We start from the raw sequence: 22,598 nt of genomic DNA, 5'->3' as shown, positions 1-22,598 counted from the left end.
TTTCGGAAAACGAAATGGAATCTTACGTACGAATAGGGGAGGGGGTTGAAAAGCACCCTTACATAGGGGGGGGGAGGGTCAAAAATTGCGAAAATCATCTTTACGTAATTAATGAATGGTCCCTAAGGATACGCATTCATCATCCCAAGACAGCACATCAAAAGAGTAACCAATTACGGAGAGAACACCATCCAATACTTTATCTCGAAGAATAAAATGAATAATGATCTGAGAGATACCTGATGAGAAGCTTAATGTTTATTAGAAATGATACTACTGTCGTCGTTCGAAAAAAGCAGGTTATTACTTCAGAGATTTCTAATTTAGTGAGTGTTGGGAAATTTACAAAGATACAAAAAAATTTCATTATTAGAATTTCAATTTTGTTCTAACGGCGACAGAGGTACAACAAAGAAATACTCCCCTTCCCCTTCCAAAACTGCAAAATTTTCTGTTACCACCAGCCGCAAGGCAACTAAATAAAACAAAAATGGCGGTTAAAAACATATATGTCAATTGCCGTCTTAAAAAATAAGTTAATGACTTTAAAGTGTTCAAAATGCATTACGTAATTGGTAAACTCTTTTCAACCAAAATAAAAAAGCACACTTTATGAAATAATTTATTGATATTTTGCTCTTTTTACTTACTTTAGTTAAAATATTTTTGATGACTTCTTCAATATTTAAAAATACGTACTATATCGTTTAATTAATTAAGTAAAAAACAAATGGCTGCTATTTCAAAAAATCTACTACTAATGAAATTGTTACGACAGATCACCGGCAGCTAATGACTTTTCCCATTTTTCTCCCCCCTCCCCCCCTCCAAAAAAAACAGGTGAAACTGTTTTGTCTTCCCAGTTTTCAGTTATGGAGTCATTTAAAGATATATTTAATTTTGATAAAAACCCTATCGCCGTCCACCCCTTTCTCCCCCTAAAAAACGATTTGTAGTCTAATTTGTTTTAATGTTTAAACTTAATAACAAACAACTTCACATTCACAATGACTGCAAACCTTGCAAAAATTGGGATTGTTCTATCTGCTTCTTTTCTCTTGACTTTGGACGTTCCATATATATCTATATATTTTTCAACAAGAATTTTAGTCTCATATGAGGCGTTTAGTATTAAAACCAGCTCAAGCGATGAATTTTCAGATTTTTTTTTTTCGTATTTTAATATACAGGGTATTTCAAAATGAATAGCGGGGTTTTAACATGTTATAATATTTATTACACCAAACTTACAGCCACAAGGGATATATCAAATGAAAGAGAAACTCAAGCAGTTTTTTACATAATTGCCTACAAGTGTTCAATGTGAGCGCCATTCGTCACTCGGCACACGTTAAGACTATATGCGAGTTCTTCCCAAACTTTGATGAGTGTCTCATTAGTAATTGCTGCAACAGCTGTTTCAATCCTGTTCCTTAATTCGGGAAGGTCGGCTGGCAGTGGAGGCACATACACACGGTCCTTAATAAACCCCTAAAGATAGAAATCACACGGCGTTAGGTCGGGTGACCGTGGAGGCCATGGGAAACAAGCCCTGTCATTAGGCCCCTTACGGCCAATCCAGCGGTCGGGCACAGTTAGGTTAAGCCAATCGCGTACTTCATTATGCCAGTGAGGCGGCGCACCATCTTGCTGAAAGATAAAGATTTCTGGTTCATCTTGTGTCAGTTGAGGGAAGAGCCATAGTTGTAAAGTATCCAGATAAGAAGTACCAGTTAGCATGCGCACTGGTGCCAACAAACAAAAAACTGTTTAAGTTTCTCTTTCATTTGATATATCACTTGTGGCTGTAAGTTCGGTGTAATAAATATTATAACATATTAAAAACCCCGCTATTCATTTTGAAACACCCTGTATTTTAAGGGAGTCCGGGACACAAAAATCGTCAAATTTTGCCTTTAAGAAAAAAAAAAAAAAAAATTCATATTAAAAAAAATTTCCGTTTAAAAGGACGTTTGAATCTTGCTTCTATCTTAATTAGAACGAAAGATATAATACTTTTTGTTGCATGTATTTAACTAATATTATATTTAACTTTAAAGCTTTAAACGCGTTTTTCATCATGACGCAATTTTTCCAGATTTTTTGCATTCAAACTCTCATAAGTTAGTAACTGATAAAGATAAAGTAATCAAATTTGGAGCATGTATTTTTCAAATCGTTTACTTTAATTTTTATTCGGCAAATTTGAAAAAAAAGAAAAAAAACGTTTACTTATAGTATCTTTGAATTTTTCTTCAAATATTTTCTATTTTTCATTTAATTAATATTTTATTTTTGTTTAATTGCCGAATAAAAATTAAAGCTTAGTTACTTCGACTTAATTTTTTGAAAAAAATTTGAAAATTGATCAAGAATATTTGAGTTTTAGCAATTTAAAGCAACCCCATTTTTTTAAGCAAATTAAATTTAACTATATATTTTTTAAAATACTTATGTTATGATTTTGCTTATTAAATAGATAGTGAATCAGTGCAAAAAGTTTCAAAATTTTAAACTGTTTAATAAAACATTTTTCAAAATGTGTCCCGGACCCCTTTAAGTTGAAATCTGGAAAGAAGCCACTAGACAACAATTTAGTAACTTACTGTTTAACTTACAGTGCGAGTAAATCAATTTGTATTCCTCAATCAGCAACAGTTTTGAAATGACAGGAACCTGATTCTTTTCGATAGTTCGAATTTCGAAGTAATATTTCAGGCGATGTTAGGGAAATTGAAGTGCACAAAGCACGCTAAAATTCTGAGGAATTCATATTTGCTTATTTATCATTGTGAGGCACAAATTCGAACGCTTGTTGTGAAGATGCAATTTACGTCAAAATTTGAATAATACTTTTCGTATTTGGAACGAAATTTTTGCTGTCAGTATTCTTGAAACAAATTCTCAAAACACCCGTCATTTTATGCATTATCGAGCGCTGGAGACAACTTTCGGTGCCGAAACGTCTAATGGAATGTCTCATTACGAACAAAAGCTGTTCGATTTTATAAGTGAAAGTTTATAAAAGCGATGAGAAAATATTTTTCTTATATAATACTTCAGACTGACTTCATAATGAATATGTTTAGCTGAAAAATTGCTTTTGGCTGTATGCTTCGGCTAAATTTAATTAATATGTACGAAATCCACGATTGAACACTTGAAAGAACTAGTTTAAAACAAAATTTTGCTAAAAGTGTGAAATCTTTTTAACCCCCGACACACAAAGGAAGGAGGTTATAAGTTTGACGTGTGTGTGTGTGGCATTCTAGCGCCTAAACAGATGGACCGATTTTGAAAAACTTTTTTGTTTAGAAGGAGAGTTGATCAAGAGTGTTCTTAGCTAGGTTGCGTCTTCGGATGACCCTAATTAACGAAAACATTAATTAAAAACCGTTAAAAAGTTTTTCGCGATTTTAGCAGTGAAAACATAGTTTAAAAAGTTTTAGTTTGATACCAAAATAAAGATTTTTGTTTCTGCGTCTGATAGAATTTGTTTGGAATTTCCATGTTATATAGGATTCGAATTATAACGCTTTTTAAAGCAGATATCAAATACGGCTAAGCCTTTTTTCAGCGATTAGTAACCGAATTCATTGTTGGCCGACAAGGAAATTAAATGCAATGATGTTAAATTTTTATCTGTTGCCAGTTTCTATTTGTTAACAAATAAAATACTTGTAATTGATATTAATAGTATAATGCTTTTAAAAGGATTTTCAATTTTCACTCTTGATTCTACATTTGCGACCCAGTCGGGGGTTTTTAAAATTTTTAATTTTAGTCGCTTGTCTACAAAGCCGTAGAGGATGCTCTTAATGGATGGCAGTAGACACACTGTAAAAAAAATTCGGAAACGTTTCTGAGTATATCGTGCAGCTGCGGTTCATGAAATTTTCAAAAACGTTTCTGAGTATTTCGGAATTCTCTTTCTGTAATGTCCGGAAACGTGTCTGAGTATTTCGGAATTCTCTTTCTGTAATGTCCAGAAACGTGTCTGAGTATTTCGAAATCCTCTTTCTATAATTTCCAGAAATGTTTCTGAGTATTTTGGAATCCTCTTTCTGTAATTTTCAGAAACGTTTCTGAGTATTTCGGAATCCTCTTTCCGTAATTTCCAGAAATGTTTCTGAGTATTCTGTGCAGCTGTGGTTCATGAAAGTTTCGAAAACGTTTCCGAGTATTTCGGAATTCTCCAAACAATTTTCAAAAACGTTTCTGAGAATTTCGGAATCCTTTTCCGTGATTTTTTCTAAAAAATAATTCTTTTTTAATAGTATTGCATGCCATATCAGTTTCAATTCTTTCATATCTAAGAGCAATGAAACAAGCAATTTTAGAATCATTCGTGGATTTTTTTTTCTGAATTTCTAATGACAAATAACATGGTTAACAGCATAACATATGCACAGTTATAAATTTTTGAAAATTTATGAAATAATATAGTAGTTTCATTCATAATCACAAAATCGTCAGTTGATGGGAGGGGGGTAATACTTTCTCAAAAGTGGGATTGTTTGTTAAACAATCTTAAACTTCAGTTTTTCTCACAATATTTTCAAGACAAAATTATCAACATATTGTATTTTTAATGCAGAACTTAAAAACATATCTTGTATCAAACTTGATAGCTTTTATTTTCGGATAAAATTTGACAGAACTTACCTTCCCTTCGCGTCAAGTCTATTTCTCTGACGAAAAAAGTGTACCGAAAAGTGCCAACAGAGAAATTGGTGAATTTAAATATGACACCAAGTCCTCCTGTTGGAACCATTCGGGGTGATTCTTCTGTTCTTGCCCTTTTCCAGTTCATCACAAATATAAATACTTTATCAAAATATGTTACTGATTTTATTTTTACAATGTGCGCAAAATGCATTACATATTTTATTTGTTAAAACATTGAATTCTATTGCATGATTACTCCATTTCATATATACGAGATCCCCCCCCCCCACACCATAAGAGTGATGGTGAACCCATAAAATGCTATAAAGCGCCCCCCCTCTTAAAAAAAAAGCAATCCCTGAAAATGTCAATGGCAGTCTGCGTGGTGAACGCCCCTCGTCTTCTCCCCATATATACATTCTATATTTAATTAATAACATAGTATTTAAAAAAGGATCACTTTTAAAACAATGACATGAAATAATATTTCTTTTTATTTCGGCTTGTAAATGCAGCTGTTCCATTTTTGCCTCTGGCTCATTCCTCCTGACTGTCCTATATTAAACTAGTATATCCACGAAGGAAATGTTATTTACCGAACAAACTAATGTCAAGGAATTTTTTATTATCAACCACATTTAACAAAATGAATAAGCACATGAATTAATTGCATAACTATGTAGCTTACTAATAGATAACTGGGCCATTTTCTAATGGTATAAATATTTTTAAATAAATGAATAAATTATAATAAAAAAAGATAAATAATACTGGCACATTTTTTGTGAAGCATATTACAATATTAGAAAGCATTTGCATTACCATATTTTTAATGAATTAAACAATTGATTTTTTTTTTTTGAACCAATGTATGTATATCCAAGTATTTCAAAATAACTTTTCTGTGATTGCTTTTCAAATATAAATCTTATTTCTTTTGCGTAATTAATCAGTTTCAGTTGGTTACAACAAATAGTACACTGCGCTCACAGGTATGTAGGATAACTTTAAATTAATTCGATAAACCCAAAAACAGTTACAATTGGAGCCTCATCAAATGCAAATCAACAAAAATATAAATGTATATAACAACATTTTTTAAAATATGCATTAATACTTACAAGTGAACATGAGCGGAAGAAAATCTAAGTACCTCCATTACAACTGGATAAGTAATCCAAAGGGTTTCGTTTCATTAAGTATAAAAACGGGTGTTGAAACTATTCACGCTTGAACACACAATATAAATGTAATCACGGTTGCACCGGAAATTGTAAAGAAGCAAATCGTTATTAACTAACTTAATAGCTGCGTACATCTTCTAAAAAATCAAGAGCAGCCCAAAATGCAAAGGCGTAAAATTAGTTTCGACACAATTTACTACTCTCTAGACATGAAATAACAAGCAATCCAATGCTAAACAGTTGCTGACTGCAGCAACCATAGATAAGAAAAAAAGAAGTTCTCGTTATTTCCGACTCATTGGCGCCTGTGTTGGAAGGATGAAATAGGTTTCGAAGCGTTGCGTCATCACTTCCGCTTCTAGATATCTTGAAATAACAAAAAGCTTTCTGAATATTGAGGAGTTCGCTATTGGATGAAGGATTCCTACTATTTCGGAAACGTTTCCGATATATCCAGAAACGTTTCCGAAATTTGTTACAGTGCAGTTTACATGCAAAAAGTTGATTAGGTGATGATAAACTTTTTTAAAATTTAAACAGAACAGTTATACTAATTTTTAGTTCGTATTCTGCTTTTCCTACAGCGGTCAAAAGTTACAGGTCAAGCCTGTATTAAAAACAAATCAGAATGTTTGACATAACTTATTTGCCTCGGTCTCATCTTTACAGGACAGGTAACTAACGGATATATTAACACTTTTTTTTCAACCAGTTTGAGTCATAGATGTAGTATTAACTAGATACACAACGATAAACCGGTTCCATGGGCAACCGAGCCCGTTTAGTAGACGGGCAAGTGTTCGAAAAGCGCATGCGCGCGGCGTGGTGCATGAGCGCAAACAACTTTTGCAGTACCGTAAACGCGGGCCTTTGGCCCCCATTTTAGAATTTTTCTCATCTTTTCTGCGAATAATTTTGTAACTATTCATATTTCCAAGCCGTGGAAACCTTTTTTACGCATCTAGAAATTTTTTATTTTAGTATTTGAACACTGGTCATTTTGTTTCAAAGTATTATTACCCTTTTAAATTGTTTTTATTTGGGTCCATGTTGCCTTTATGTTTGAGTTACTTTGGCCCAAAGTGGTTTTCCCTCATTAAAATCATTGTAGAACTAACTAGAGCCATAGAAAGACGCGTTTTCATAAGAAAAGGTATTTATTTGAAAGGAAAATATATTTTGCAAGAAGTTTGAGTCACACATACGTATTTGGTTTAAGGAAAATTAAAAAACTTCAAAAATGTGTGTGCCTACCTAGTTATTGTCTCAAAAATTACCAACGGAGAACAGTCGTCTTTTCATCAATTTTTGGGATTGAATAATTTTATTAAGACAACACCATTTGTAAAATAAAGGATCTTCAATTTTCGGTCACTTCCAAAAGTTTTTGGAGCGTTCCATGCTCTCAACATAGGCCCCTTCTTCCTCGCATGACTGGAAACCTGAGCTCATTCCATTATACAATATCAAAATTCCGTAAACTTTCCAACAAATTTAACAAAAATCGTAAAAAGTAGATGCAACTGGGTCAACGTTTTCTGAACCTGCTGTAACTTTTAGTCCCTCTTCACCTTCCATACTTAAAGTCGTGTAACTGAGCCCTGAGGATTTGAGTCTGTAATCGCTCTTTCATTTCGTTGCTGAGATTTCCTGTTTTTCCCCCCTTGAGTTTTTACTGTTTAGAGATTTACGTTTAGCTTTTCTTTTCTTTTCCAAATCTCTCCGACGGATTTTTTCCAGTTTTTATGCTGGGCCAAAGTAGGTTGTAGTTTTTGGGTTAGGTGATATTGTAGTATTATTGTGAAATGTTTAAAAGAAAATCTTAACACAAATGAGAATAATAACTGTGCTACTACATAAAGTATTGAATAGTGTTCATAAATAGGTACTTCACAAACTCTTAGCTGACGTATAACTGCTTCTACATGTAAGAGTCTGAGAGGTTATAAAGACGCATGTTAGTATCAGGAACACAAAACTCGTATTGTTGCTCCTTGTGGAGATCTATCAAACTGCTTGGTATACGTTACTGAGTATGAGTACTTGAGGCTGCTCTCCAACGGGTTTTATCAAAATATGTTTGAAAATTGCTTCCTGAAGGTTTACAGAAAACGTTGTACCTTTTTCTGAATTTGGGCCAAAGAAGAACCCTAGAGCCGAAGTAGCCTGCGTTTACGGAGCCTGACATGATGCAAATAGCGTTGCATCTTTGTAGCCAACGCTTTTGCCCGTGTACAAGTTTTGCACGATCAATCTCTCGCTACGGAGTTGTGCATCTAATTATATACTACATCCATGATTTGACCCTCGCTCCTTGTCTCTTGTGTCATACTTCATCTTACTTCCTCCCCTCCACCTGTTACATGTCACTATGCTTTTCATAAGTATATTCTTATTGAAAAATGCGTGCTATCACACTTCTTTTTGTCACATCCCTCTCTCTTGTGACAAACTGTCACAACTTCACAACCTTTCTTCCCTTCATAGCGTGACATCATTCGTTGATGGCCCCTTAAATCTCATTTATAAATAGCAATAAGAATTCTCAATGAAGTTATTCATTCTTGCCCTACTTCAAATTCAAACTAAGCAGCACCGTTGTTTTACAGTCGTGTACTCAGAAAATAACTGCGTGTGGGGGGAAGGGGGGGGGGAGTGTAATTTAAGGCATCTTCTACGATCAAAAAAAAAAAACCTTCCAGGAAGGGGAGGGGAATACATCCCAAATTCCCCCCCTATGTACGGATAATTTAAGCATTTTAAACTAGCCTAATTGCCCGGCGCTACCCGTTACAGTAAGAATTTGGAGGAAAAAAAACAGATCCATCTATATTATCGAATGACAAGAAAAATCAGCACTCACACGCTTTTCTATCAAAAAATGAATGCAATTCTTGTTTGCTAATCTGTTAGTGTACACGAATTTGGTATTTATCCATTATTCCTTGAATGCATAATTAAGTTAGTAGTACAGGCGGTTCCAAAAATAAACTTTCCCAAACCTTAGTGGACTATCCGCTGAATCAATTGGACCTAAATTTTTGATATGGTTGTTTGAAGGTGTGCGCCGAAGATTATGATGAGTTTAGTCAACGGAGCGCTCACAGTTATCGCTTTAGTCAGGGGATTTCGAAATTTTCGATTGGCAACACCCAATTTTTCCTTTAAAATATATCTGCGAATTAAAAAAAAACTAATGGCGTTGAAACGATTAGCGAGACGAAAGTTATCGGTTTTAAGCATTTTCAACGAGTATCCGCACGGCTTTGCCCGTAGTAGAAAAATTTTTCGCCAATTGGCTCGGTTCCACGTTATGATAACTTAGTTATTTACTCGTTCATCTTATGATCGGGAAAATGTTCTTAAAATTGGAATAGAAAAAGAACAAAATCGAATTTTCGAAAAATCGCTTCGAGGTGCACACCCCCATGCTACAAACTAACTTTGTGCCAAATTTCATGAAAATCGGCCCAACGGTCTAGGCACTATGCGCGTCACAGACATGCAGACATTATTTGTAATTCACCATACATTATTTGTAAATATACAAGCGAACCAAAAGACCTTTAATTTTTCTATTACGGGCGAAGCCGTGCGGGTGCCACTAGTTACTAATAATAAAGCTGAAAGTCTCTCTGTCCGGAGGATATCTGGATGTCTGTAGGATGTCTGTGACGCGCATAGCGCCTAGACCGTTCGGCCGATTTTCATGAAATTTGGCACAAAGTTAGTTTGTAGCATAGGGGTGTGCACCTCGAAGCGATTTTTTGAAAATTCGATGTGGTTCTTTTTCTATTCCAATTTTAAGAACAAAATTCTCATAAGATGGACGAGTAATTTACGAAATTATCATAATGTGGAACTGTAACATGGGCACAAGCCAATTGGCGAGAAAATTCACCATACATTATTTGTAAATATACAGGCGAACCAAAAAATCTTTTAATTTTTCTATTACGGGCAAAGCCGTGCGGGTACCACTAGTTAGTAATAATGATTAAAGACAACGGGAGAGTGGAGGAACTTTGACTAAATTAGCATAATTCACAGGTTTTGATAGTAGTCGAAGCGCCAATCGCAAAACACCATGTGCAAAGCATTACTTGTGGGACAACCTTTAATAATTGTGAGAAGGGATCTCCATGACTCGTCGGTAGAAACTTCATCTTCTAAGCCGGAGATCGTGGGTTCAATTCCCGCCTGATTGTTATTTCTTTCTCTTGTGCTGTAAATGTTTTCTGTATGTGATCAATGTGTTCTGTGTGCTTCCTTACTCCGTACAAGGTAAAACGCTTTGTGCGCAGTCTTCTATGTATGTAAAACTGTCTAGCGTCTGCATAAATAAATTCTCATGTATAATAGCCAATGATCAAGCAACGCTCCTGACGTCATCAACAATGAAACTTGCGCCACGGCATGATAATTTGATAATATGTTTCGGTAATGTTTAAAATGCAGGGAAAGGCTTTACTGTGACAAGGCAGAACTGGATCCGGTAACTTAACTGTTTTATTGGTAAAACTCTCATTTCAGGGAAATGAAGAAACGAAAAAGTAGTCAACAATGAACGCTATCTACTGGAGTTTAGGGTTAATCTACTGGAGTAAGGGTCAAAATTTCAACTATTAAAATATCACCAAACAAGCAATTGCTTCGTTCAAGTGAGAAGCAATTTTCACCCGTCATATTTTGACGGGCGATTCTCTAGTAAATAAATAAAATGTTCAATCAGGTAATTTAATGTGCAAAGATAAATTTTCGTCACACGACAATTGTTCCATCACTATTTGAGGTTTTCATACGTTTATCATCTTGTGCAAGGAAAAGTGGGTGCTGCCCTTCAAAACTTTTGAACTGTAACAGTTCTGCGTCATTAAAGTTATCAATCTTTAATGCACGCTTTCAAACAACCTTGTCTAAAATTTTGTCTCGTTTTTGTCCATATCTTGTTCAATGGAGAGGCCACTAAGAAGTCATAAATAGTTGAAGTTTCTTTTAGTCCACCCTGTAAAGTTTAATGTCCGTTTCACGGTGTCAGTTTGTATCAGTACCGTACACAAATAGAAAGAATCTGTTTGTAAAATATTTAACTTGCCAAGTTGAATAAATTAAACTTCTAGTTTCAAAATGTTTCAATGCCTGAGCTGGAAAGACGTATAAAGCAAGCAAGCAGATTTATATGCTTTATGTTTTTTCAAACCATTTCAAACGAGTACTACTTCCTGCTTCGATATTCAATATTTTAAAATATTCTTCAGTTTTCAGCCTTTGCATTAATTTGTGTAAAATTCAAATTAGTTCTGGTGCTGATTTCTGTCTGTAGGGATAATTAAAATGACATTTAAAAGTGATTATCAGCTCTGATTTTGGTATATCTTCTTTTAAAACAAGCGTCCTGATCAAATATCATGAAACATTGCGATGAAATGCGGTAACCCATTTTCAACTTTTGAATCAGACAAATTAGCAATTAATTGCATAATGTAGCTTTAATGTTATTTCAGCACAAGAGTTCTAATCAACGGTCAAAGTTAATAGTGCTTGTTCTTGACAGTAATATAAAGTTGACTTTACTGAGTTAATGATGTCATGTTTCTAACACATTTTATGCGAATAAAAAGATTGAAAATGATTTATTGGTGTACACGGAGAGCTATAGATACGATTGAACTACGCAAAACAGATTTAACCTCTGTACTGAAAAGTCATACACTAATACTATGCAAAGTCGGGGCACGATTTTTGCATAACATTTAAAAAATGATTTTCATAACACTATCCTCGTTTTTAAGACTATTAATATGCTTTGAAAATTTAGTAAAGAATTTGTTAATGGATCTAAAAAAAGTGAGAAATAATACTATTACATGATTTTAATTTAAAAAAAGACACAGAAATTACACACAGCACTTTACTACATATACTCCAGTTTACCCTGTAAATACCACTACATGTGGTTTATCGCGTAGATGGAGTGGGCCCTGAAGACAGCTTTGTTTTTTGATCCAGACCAGGAACCAAACAAACCATGACCCAGTTTTTTTGAAGTTAACGAAATTTCCGTCATAAAAAGTAATATACAATAAAAACTTTCTTCTTCGTTTTATTAATATTCGTAATAAAAATCGAAAAAGAAATCTATAGCAAGTTGAGAAAAGCTTTGGCTCAGAAATAATTTTTGTAAACGCGTTACTGATTTTTTAGCATCAAGACTCAGAATTAAATAATACGTGCTGTATTCACTGTAGGACTTCGATCGTTCATAATACCTTTTTTATGCTCAAAATTACTGTTTCTTTCTTTTTAATTGCATAATGTATATATGAAAAGAAAATCAGAGTTACATCTATGATTTTATTTTGATTCGAAAATTATCAAAAAAGGATTCGTTCTAAATCTCCAGGGATGCACATTAAAACTGATTTATTTAGCTACTAATGATGTCATTTTATAGAATTATTAGTATATAATTGAATAAAATTGTAAATCTTTCAGAAATTGCATATGTACTGGAAGAAAAGCAGAAAACAAATTATCGACTACATTTTGTCCAAAAACTTCTTTGTTGTGGTTTGGAAAATGTTGTAGCTCATAAAGTGTATCGTTCAAACTTGAATTTAATTTTTTATATTTAATTAATAGTAACTCTCTTTGAAAATCAATAACAAGAATATGAAAAACAGAAAACGACATAACTTATTCATTTTATAGTTTTTGAGTGGAATGTTTGGGATCAGTCTGAATAATTTATCATTTTTCCAATTTAGAAGTAAGAAGATATTTGTACAAATTGACTACCTACATTTATTACGATTTTGAATACATTAAGTAATTGCTATTTAAGACTTTATTGGCATATTTATAAGATGGTTTTTAACACTTTAGTAAAACCACTACAAGTTGGCTTGTACTATCTGATACATCCCTGGTATCAATAAGTTTAAAACAATAGTGTCAATCAATACAAATTTTCAATATTGAGAGCAGTTTAGATTTAAAAGCAAAATATATTTAAAGAAGCTATAGCAACTTTTGTTTCCAAAGAAAATAACTATGTTTATAATTGTTCATACTTGTTCTCATTGTTTTTATTAAGTGGTGTTTCTTTCATGAGAATAGCATACGTTAATTTCATCCGAATTACTACGACAATGTTTACTATGCATTAATTTCTCCCAAGGAAATCATTTTCTTATATCCAGACACAAAAGTTAATCACTATGGGCTCTTCTTTTAAAACTAATGTCATTTATAATAGCTACAAACCATTGCTTGTGTTTTTCGCACTACAAGGCATTGAAATAAAGGTCTCTTCTCAAAGAAATTATTTACTAGGACTAATAAAACTGTTCGGGAACGTTACCCATATTTTAACGGTCTTGGATTTTTTGCTGGTATGTACACTGCTGAAATCTACAGCAGGAACACGTGCATTTCAGTTTTGGAGCACTGTTTGTTTAGAAAATTTGGCTGTTATTACTGTGAGATCTGTTTTCGTACAGAAAACTAAGCATATATCTAAGCTTTTCAATAGAATTTCTTCTTTAAAACTTTCGATCGGCCAGAGAGAATATATAAAATTTAAAACGCGATCAGTAATTTGCTGTGCTGTCATATGTGTTATACAAGTGGCTCTAATATCAACAAGTGCTTGGGATTTTTTTGAAATCGCAAGTGAACATGAATATGTCTACAAATTCACAAGCATTTTGGAATCTTCTTTGCGAGATTCCATTGTTGATTTGTCGGTAACTCCTTTGATATTACGTTGTGTTACAATTCTTTGCAACAAATCCGTGATTCTGCTATTTAGCGCGTTGATTTTAGTTTTGAACATGCATTTCAGCATTTTACTAAACAAAGTCGGTAGATATGTCGGCAAAACAAATGATATTCTTCAAATTTACAGCGAAGTTTGTGGTACAGTTGAAAATGCCGATGCGATATTTTCAATCGCGATATTGTGCAGCAAGGTACTTACAGGTGCATTTTTCTTAAATTTGTTAAGTAATCGATTTGGGGATTCCAGCAGATTATCCTTTACAGTTGCTGTGCTTGCTGAATTCATTTATATGATTGTTTATTTCTCTTTTATTGTGATACCTGCCTCTAAACTGCACTCTGATTCCTTAAAAATATTTAAAAGATTAACGGATAAAAAGTGTAGTGATTCTTTATCCGTCTGGTCTTATTCCATGTTGATGGATATGAAAAAAGGCGCTTATTTCAGTGTTTGGAAACTGTATCCTTTGAACAAAGTGACAACTATTACATTTTTTGGCACTGTTCTTACGTACAGCATACTAATTAGTTCCATTTTTAACCACAAATCAGAATAGTTATTATACGATGGTGTAAGGCAGGATATACTTCGTCTTATGCTTTCTTAAACCTTTTCTTACTCTATTCCACATACCGTAAAAGCGGGTGACTGCAGTACAGTTTTAATACATTTCTGTTTGTAATTATGTACTCAACATTCATTCGAAACAATTACTCATCATTCATTGCGTCATTATTATAGTTTAGGACCTCGGCTTTCGATTTCGACCCTGAAATAATTTGGAACTTTACACACATCCCCTCCAGAGCAGTTTTTCTTTGTACTATTCTCACCCTCACATTGCGGATGAGGGGTACAGCACATGTTTCAACGTTTCCATATAGGTTTTGGTGGTTTGTACCATCTCTGCCTCTCTTATATTTTAATGGGAGAGTTGTAGATGTAAGTTATGCTGAAAATTGAACTTTGGAGAGTCAGGAAAAAAAACCATCATAAACTCGAGATAAAACAAAGAAACTCTATTTTTATTGCAACAAAACGCAATGGTAACACACAAGTATCGAGAATATACTTAAAATTAGACTTGTAAACAAGGAACGAAAATGACTTTTAATGAATGAACAAAATTAACTTAGAAAATGAATAACCTATCTGTACCTACATAACCAAGAAACAAACAGGAAATAAACCAGTAAAAATTCAAAAAAAAAAAAAAGAGCACACAAGGTACACTTATTCCTTTATCCCATTAACAGCGAAACTGTTTGTCCCAATTTTATTTCGAGGATTTATTTTCTTCGTAATTTTTGAAGGTGGATACCAAATCTTACCTTCTTTTTCAGGTCATTCCTAAAACTTACCTCGCTTCAACATTGTTGAAACTTCAAACTCACTTACATCTACACCCGTGATTTTTCCTTTGTACTTTTTCCCCTGACAATCCAAATCACCCTCCAAAATTTCGACTAATTACTAAACTACACTCACCTTCCAAATTGTAAACTTTGCACATTTGTAACTGTAGAAACATCAAGATATTTATTTTTGAATGAAAATTGGAGGTAACTTTCTTTATGTAATATGAAAGCGAAAAGTACTTACGAAACCGTGATTCCGTCTGCACGAAAAGTCCACCATCATGAGTTTCTGAGCTACCTACAAACACGTAGCACCAGTGGCTCACAACAAATCAATTCACAATTACCAGGTTATTCGTCTGGTGGCCGTTTTGACAGTGATAACAACTCTTTCATTACCAGAGAAGGCTGCACAATAGCTCCTATTGAAGCTGGGGTATCCCAGAGAACTACGAACACTTGTTACGCCAAAACTGGGGTTTGTATCAGTTTCACCCGCTTTTACGGGACTTAAAAGTTCCTTTAAAAAAATCCTTCATTCAGTTCAACCTTTCAAAGATTTTTTTTGTTCAACTTTCGGAACCCTTTTTCTTAATATAAGGAAAAACCACCAGTAGTTGAGAATGTACTAGTAGTAGATACTGAATAAGTAGATGACACTGCACTTGCCGGACACTTAAGAAAAAAAAATAAGACAAGTGCGCCGATAAATTGGAATAAAGGGAACAAAACTTTTACAATCAAATAACCACGAAGTACCACTCAAATTAGCAAAAAGAATAATTAAAATACCACAAATAAAAATTACAACACGAAATCTCATGAAGAAATAAAAAGTAAGAAATGAAGGAGACTATTCTTAAAATTTCTGATTATCCCAGATCTATTGCAGTTGTAAGAATTCCTTTGAAGACTGGACACGATTGCCTTGCTAAACACCTGCATCACATTAGCATTTATAATAGTCCCAATTGCACTTTATGTAATGAAAATACATTGACGAAGAACATCCACTCAAATAGTCTTCGTTGAACGAAGAAGGCCTATGTGACCGAAATTGACATGTCAAGGCAAGACTATGCTGACATTTAGTGACTGAATTCTTTTGAAGTTCATCTGTCTATACGTAATTTTTCAACTATGAATCATTGCATTTTTATTGTTTTAGTATTGATAATTTTGATAATTTTACTGCTCTATAATTTTTTTAATTTGTTATCATTGTTTCCTTAATTCGATCTTTTAATCTCATGCACCTTACGACGGCGGCACGTATTGGACTCAGGGAAACGAACTCTCTTAGGCAGAGACTTTAGGAACAATAACAAACCGTACTGCGAGCGTCGGTTGCGAAGTGTTTTGATAATAAAAAAATTTTGAAAAAAAAATAGAACCGACTTCAAAATTGCTCTAAAAAGTGAAAAATAATTTTATTCTTTAAACACCATCGATAATACTTTTAAACATAATTTTTGAAGTTGGCGCAAAACGATCGATAAAATCATTCACAAACATAACTCAACTACAAGTATAAATTTAACCACGTCCAGTTTCTTCACTACCAAGTGCATTACGCATTGATGACAGCATATTTGAGTAACGATATAAATGTTTCGTTCCTAAGTTTGGATGATTTTTTGATAAAAATATGAACGAAGCATGGTTACAATGGATTTCACTTTTTGCATTGATGACAACATATTTGACTAACGATATAAAGATTTCGTTCGTAACTTTGGATGGTTTTCTGAAAAAAATATGAACGAAGCATGGTTACACTGGATGTTACGTTTTGTTTTTGCTCCAACTTCAAAAATTATGTTTAAAAGTATTATCGATGGCGTTTAAAGAATAAAATTATTTTTCACTTTTTAGAGCAATTTTGAAGTCGGTTCTATTTTTTTTCAAAATTTTTTAATTTCATTCTTTTTAGTGTAAATGTAGATATTTCAGTAAAAGTAAGAAGTTACCTAGTAAGAAGTGCGGCTCTATATCACTGTATTGCTTTAGAAAAGCCTTTATTCAAAATTATCATTACAATTACTATTAATGTTACAGTTATATGGCACCAAACTTTTATAACAATGAGTTTCATATTGTCGCGTAGATGAAGATAGCGAAGACAATGTGAAAGCCAAATGAAGCGAATACTCGTTAGTCTCCACTCGAGATCTTTATTCAGAACCACGAATGAACGTTACATCTCCTTATATACAACTTGAGAAAGTGCTGGAACTTTCCAGACTTGAAAAGATACAGAAATTAATAAAACATTCGAGAAAATACGGGAAACAGTAAAAACGAAATTTTAGTAAAACTCACTTGGTCCTAGTCGGGATTTGAACCCGGGTTGCTCGTGTGGGAGACGAGAATTCTACCACTGAGCCACCGTTATCCACGGATGAAAAGTGCGAACTTCGCTACAATATCATTTTAATCATTTAATAGGGAAATTTACTGTTTTTTGCCCATAACTTTTTTTCTAAAGAACAAATATGGTCAAACAAAGTAATGGAACCTAAGTTGAGCCATCCTCTATCCATTAAAAAAAGAATCATCAAAATCGGTTCACTAGGTGAGACGCTATGAGTGGACAAACAAAAAAAAACATACATACGGTATGAACTGATAACCGCCTCCTTTTTGAAGTCAGTTAAAAATATGTTAGTTTTGTAAATATGGATGTAGAAACATGTAAATAGTTTTGTGTGATTATTAAAATACATGTGCTGTCTTCCATAGTTGGAATATTTCTGTTCGTGCATATTATAATCAACACCCACTGAATTTATTTATTCCATTGCGAAGAATCATTAGCAGACAAGCCTAACGGGTAAGCAACTTGTTCTTACTTTATTATAATTTAGGATTGTATTTTGCAATATATTTAGAAGAAAGTTGTGTTTGCTAAAACATCAAAGCCTGTGATGTAGAATAGGCGCTTTTGCAAAAGCAAAAATCTGGTGGGAATCCCACACTACTGCCTTTTACGTCTATTAAATAATCGTTTTTTTGGATAACTAAAGAGAATCAGTGCGTCTACTCATGTACGAGTGTTAAAAACAAGTTTTTTCAAAGAATTACTTTTTTAACCATTTTCCTACACGCATAAAAGTATGGTAAACGTAGAGAGTTATACTTTCAAATATAAAGAAAGATGATGTTCTTATTAGCGTCTGTGATCTAAAATGCATAAAATTGTTTGAAACGTGTATAAAGAACAAAACTACAATAGTGCCTTATAGCAAGAAAGAAAGCACTTTAAATAATTCCAACCCATAGTTTGTCGCAAACCGATGCGAAAAATGTTAAACACAGTTTCATTTTCTAAATACCGACAGTTTTGACGTAATGCAATGGATTGTTCGCTAAATATCGATAACAGTGACAAATTGAAATCAGATTCGAAAAATGATTTTTTCGCCAACATGGCGATATATCACCAAGTTGTCGACTAAACCTTGGTGACCAAACAGTTGGCGATGCATCACCAAGTGATCGCCAAATCATAACATTACTTAAATCGACAAAAAAAAAACACCGATTTGCCCCACAAATATGCAAAAGACTCCGTTTGGAACATTCGAATGCAACCAAAAGGGAAGGTGCTCACTTCACAGGTGCACAAGATCCTACTCATAGTCTACATACAAAATTTCAACCTTCTAAAGCCCTTTTGGGTTATGCGTGAAACATACGTCGAAACATACGCACGACGTCACAAGCAAACTCGTTATAATTTTTTCGGGAATCGTCAAAAAGTATATATTTCTGTCGTCCATCCGTTCTTAGGTATGTATGCACGTGTGGACGGGCCGACAAAACCACTCAACATTTATTCGAGGGTGAGTAAAATTAGAAATTTAGGTCGAATCTTTATTGATTTTCTTTTTGCAATTACAATATTTCCTTTAATATGTAAAAGGAAGAAAAAATGGAATGCTGAATATATGTGATATTTCGGAAATAGACATGATTCAACTTGAATATGTGATGCAGAGAAAGACAGTCTTTTTGGAATAATTTTTGGGTGTCCATGTGTGCGTTTGTATTGATCCTATGTGTCACTTTAGGTAAAAAGGGCTGGATGCTTAATAAATGAAGCTAAGTGTTGCCCATTCTCAAATGAATTAAAAAGTAAAATTATTTAAAAAAAATTATATTAATTTGAATTTTTGGCATCTTGAACTCAAATTATGTTTTTCGCAATCACGAGCGTGTGTGTGTATGAATGCGCGTGTGTGCTTGTGTAGGCGCATGTGTGTGGGTGTGTGGGTGCGTGTTTGTGTGTGTATGTATGCATGTGTGTGCGTGTTGTGTATGCAGTGCTGTGTGTGTACGCGCGCGTGTGTGTAGGCGTTCATGTGTGTGTATGTAGGCATATGTGTTTGTGTCTGTGTGCAGGCATGATTGTGTGTATGTGTGTGTGTGTGTAGAAGTGTGTGTGTGTAGAAGTGTGTGTTTGTGTCTGTGCGCAGGCATGAGTGTGTGTATGTGTGTGTAGGCGTGTGTGTGTATGCGTGTGTGTGTAGGATATGGACGCAACTTAGAGACGGTTTTCGCAAGAGGAGCAGCATCGTGAGGCCGGTCGACGTGACGGTGGTGTTGGCAGAGGGTGCTGGCGGGAAAATAAAATCATAGGAATTCGAAACAATCAAATGAGAACAAGAAGCAATCGGATTGTTCAAAGAAGAAAAATACTGAAGCATTTCAGCTATTATAAGTGGCAATAACTATACTGAGAGTGGCATCTGACACAAAACGTATAAAGAGAACAAAAGGGTTAACAGGACGACGAGGATGGGATTCGAACCCACGCGGGCAGAGCCCAATGGATTAGCAGTCCATCGCCTTAACCACTCGGCCACCTCGTCCTTGCTCGTGGCTGATTATTAATGTATAAAAATTCTTAGAGGAAAAGGAGTGTTTGCTCGAGTTCCAGCTGAAACAATGCATGGGTTACATCTAACGTAAATAACCGTAGCAAGAACACGAGAATTTCAGTAAAGATATTATGATTTTTATATCGGTGTTGCTTTTCTTTCTAATTTTTTCTTTCTTTTTTGTGATTTAAATTTTATTTAGCAGAATAAAATGTTTAAAAACATCGACAGTTATTAACATCAACCATCTATTTTGTTCTAAATTCTTCAGCAAATCAAGCAATCCATAAATAATCTAATTAACGAATACATAACTTTGTGCTTGAAAATTAAATGAATGAATTACCAGGGTTGCCCCCTTCCCCAAGAACAAGGGCGTACATCTCTAATATCGTAAAGACCTCCTCAAAGCTAGAACCCCCCAAAAAGAAAAGAGTACCCTCAAACCCCCTCTCCCTGAAAATTTAATGGCGCAGTCTGCGCCATGATGCCCCCCTGAGTGGGCACCCCTGGAATTACCAACATTACACATTAAAACGTTGGTAATTCATTTATTTAAGTTTATGTAAACTACTGTACTCGCATTTGTCGGAAAAATAGTAAAAAATTATGCATACATGTTTCGACGTTACAATAAACCCCTTTGTCAATAATGAGCTTCAGGATATTCTAGGGCTTTTACAAAAGCACCTTATTTTATTATATTTACTTTTTTTTTTTTGTGAAAAGCTGATGGATTGATGGATATAAATCAAGCGTAGTTGCATGAGTTGACCTTGAGCCATTGTGCGCATGCGTGAATTTTTTCCCGTTTGTCAATAGCGTTTGTTGATGGCAAACAGAGTTTGACTGAGTTAGTGCGTAAAAATTATTGTTGTTGAACTTTTTTATTTCAAGAGTTGTTCTGTTAAAAATAACAATAACTGGAGCAGCACTACTGCATCATATGTTGTTAGAAAATAGGCAACAGCCAAGTGAAAACCATGCAAAAAAGGCAGACCACTTTCGGTTACGATTTCTCAGCATATTTTTCGTACTTGAAATCAATGTTTTAGGCGAAAAGCCCGACATGTAGTTCAATAGGCTCCTTATTCTCCTGATATAGCCCCTTGCTACTTCTGACTGTTCTCCAAACTCATAAAGCGTTGAAAGAGTAGCGCTGCTCCAGTCGTTTTACTATTTTACTTGAAATTACAAAATCCAACGATGACACTACACTTTATGCCAGTCAAACTGTTCACCAGCAACTGACACTGATAACAGAAGAGAAAAAAATCACGCATGAGCAAAAAGGTTCAAAGTTGTCGCATTCAACCAAGCTTGATTCATATGCATCAAGTTTTGACACGAAAAAACAGGATCGGATGCTTTAATAACAACACTCGTCACTCGTGTAACATGATCTGAGGGAAGATGTTCATACTATGTTAGCGTTAGACTGTTTATTGCTATCTCATTTTGCGTCTTTAACAGAATTAGAAATAACATCAGTGTTTAAGAGGTCGCCAATTTTAGCCACTAGACGGCGGGTATCCAGATCGTAATTAGCCTTTTATCATTTGGCAACGAAATTAAGTAAATAAATGTTTTTACCACCTTCTTTAGGGTCTGGTGGGGTAAAGTGGTCATAAAATCATAGGTTTTCAACTTATGTGAATAATAGATACAATAAATTCTTTAAACATTCAAACTTTTTTTGTTTTTATTTTACATTGCATCATTAAAGAACACAGTACATTGAGTTTTAGGAAAATAAATATTGATTTAAGTAGTTTTATAACACTTTCTTTTCCCTTTGTATTTATGACCACTTTACCCCATGGGGTGGGGGAAAGTGGTCATAGCATGGGGTAAAGTGGTCATATTTAAAAATAGATGCAGAACCATTTTAAACAACCCTATTGTTTGTATATTTCGGTTATTTTTATAGTTACAAGTATATGCACAAGCATTTGTGTGTATACACGAGTATATAAGCATGTATATGTGATTACCTATTGGAGTGTATACGTGTCTACACGAGTATATACGTATCACGTGTATATACGTGTCATGTGTACGTACGGGTATATACGCGTCTAAACGAATATCATATGCGTGTATGTACTAGTATATCGAGTACATACGTGCATACCTGAGTATATACGTGTACAGTAGACGTATACATGCTTATATAAGTGTATATACACACATAAACGGGTATACACGAGTTAATTCGTGGATACATCTAGTGCGTGTTTGTACGTGTCTACTCGCATATACGTATGTACTTGCAAACACGATCATGTCCTGTATAGACATATATAATTACATTTACGTGTATACACCAGTACATGTATGTATACACAAGTATATAAACTTATATACATGTGTGCCTGCAGAATGAGCAAAAGCTTTTGGGCAAAAATCTAAGGAATGTGAAAGGGGAGGATAAGAAGCAAAGAATTATAAGGAACTTACGTTCGCTGACACGCTACATGCACATAAAGCCAAAAACTGATGGATGCAAACAAATCGCAATTTTGTTACACAAAGATGATTTTAACCAACATTTTAGTTTTAAAAAAATATTTAGAGCAGTTGGTAAAAGTTACGGCATGTAGTAGCTCTAATACAAGCATCGCAACAAAGGTGCAGCGACAGATGAAACTTTTTCAAAAGTCTCGTTATTGCAAGAGAGTGCTTTGTGATTGCGACGCACATGTATTACAGCAGCAGGCCG

General features: G+C 34.2%; 1 protein-coding gene and 1 non-coding gene across 2 annotated transcripts in view; both read right to left on the bottom strand.

Moving 5' to 3' along the window:
• LOC129224958 (39S ribosomal protein L21, mitochondrial-like) overlaps positions 1–22,598 on the bottom strand; it is a 79,075-nt gene that overhangs the window by 30,904 nt on the left and 25,573 nt on the right. The window lies entirely within an intron of this gene.
• On the bottom strand, positions 19,786–19,867 carry Trnas-gcu (transfer RNA serine (anticodon GCU)). Its single transcript has one exon. It is a non-coding gene; the product is annotated as a tRNA-Ser (tRNA).

The sequence above is a fragment of the Uloborus diversus genome, chromosome 6 (assembly GCF_026930045.1).
Source record: "Uloborus diversus isolate 005 chromosome 6, Udiv.v.3.1, whole genome shotgun sequence".
NCBI lineage: Eukaryota > Metazoa > Arthropoda > Arachnida > Araneae > Uloboridae > Uloborus > Uloborus diversus.
Note: the sequence above shows the minus strand (reverse complement) of the source record. Positions and strands in the feature narration are given on the sequence as shown.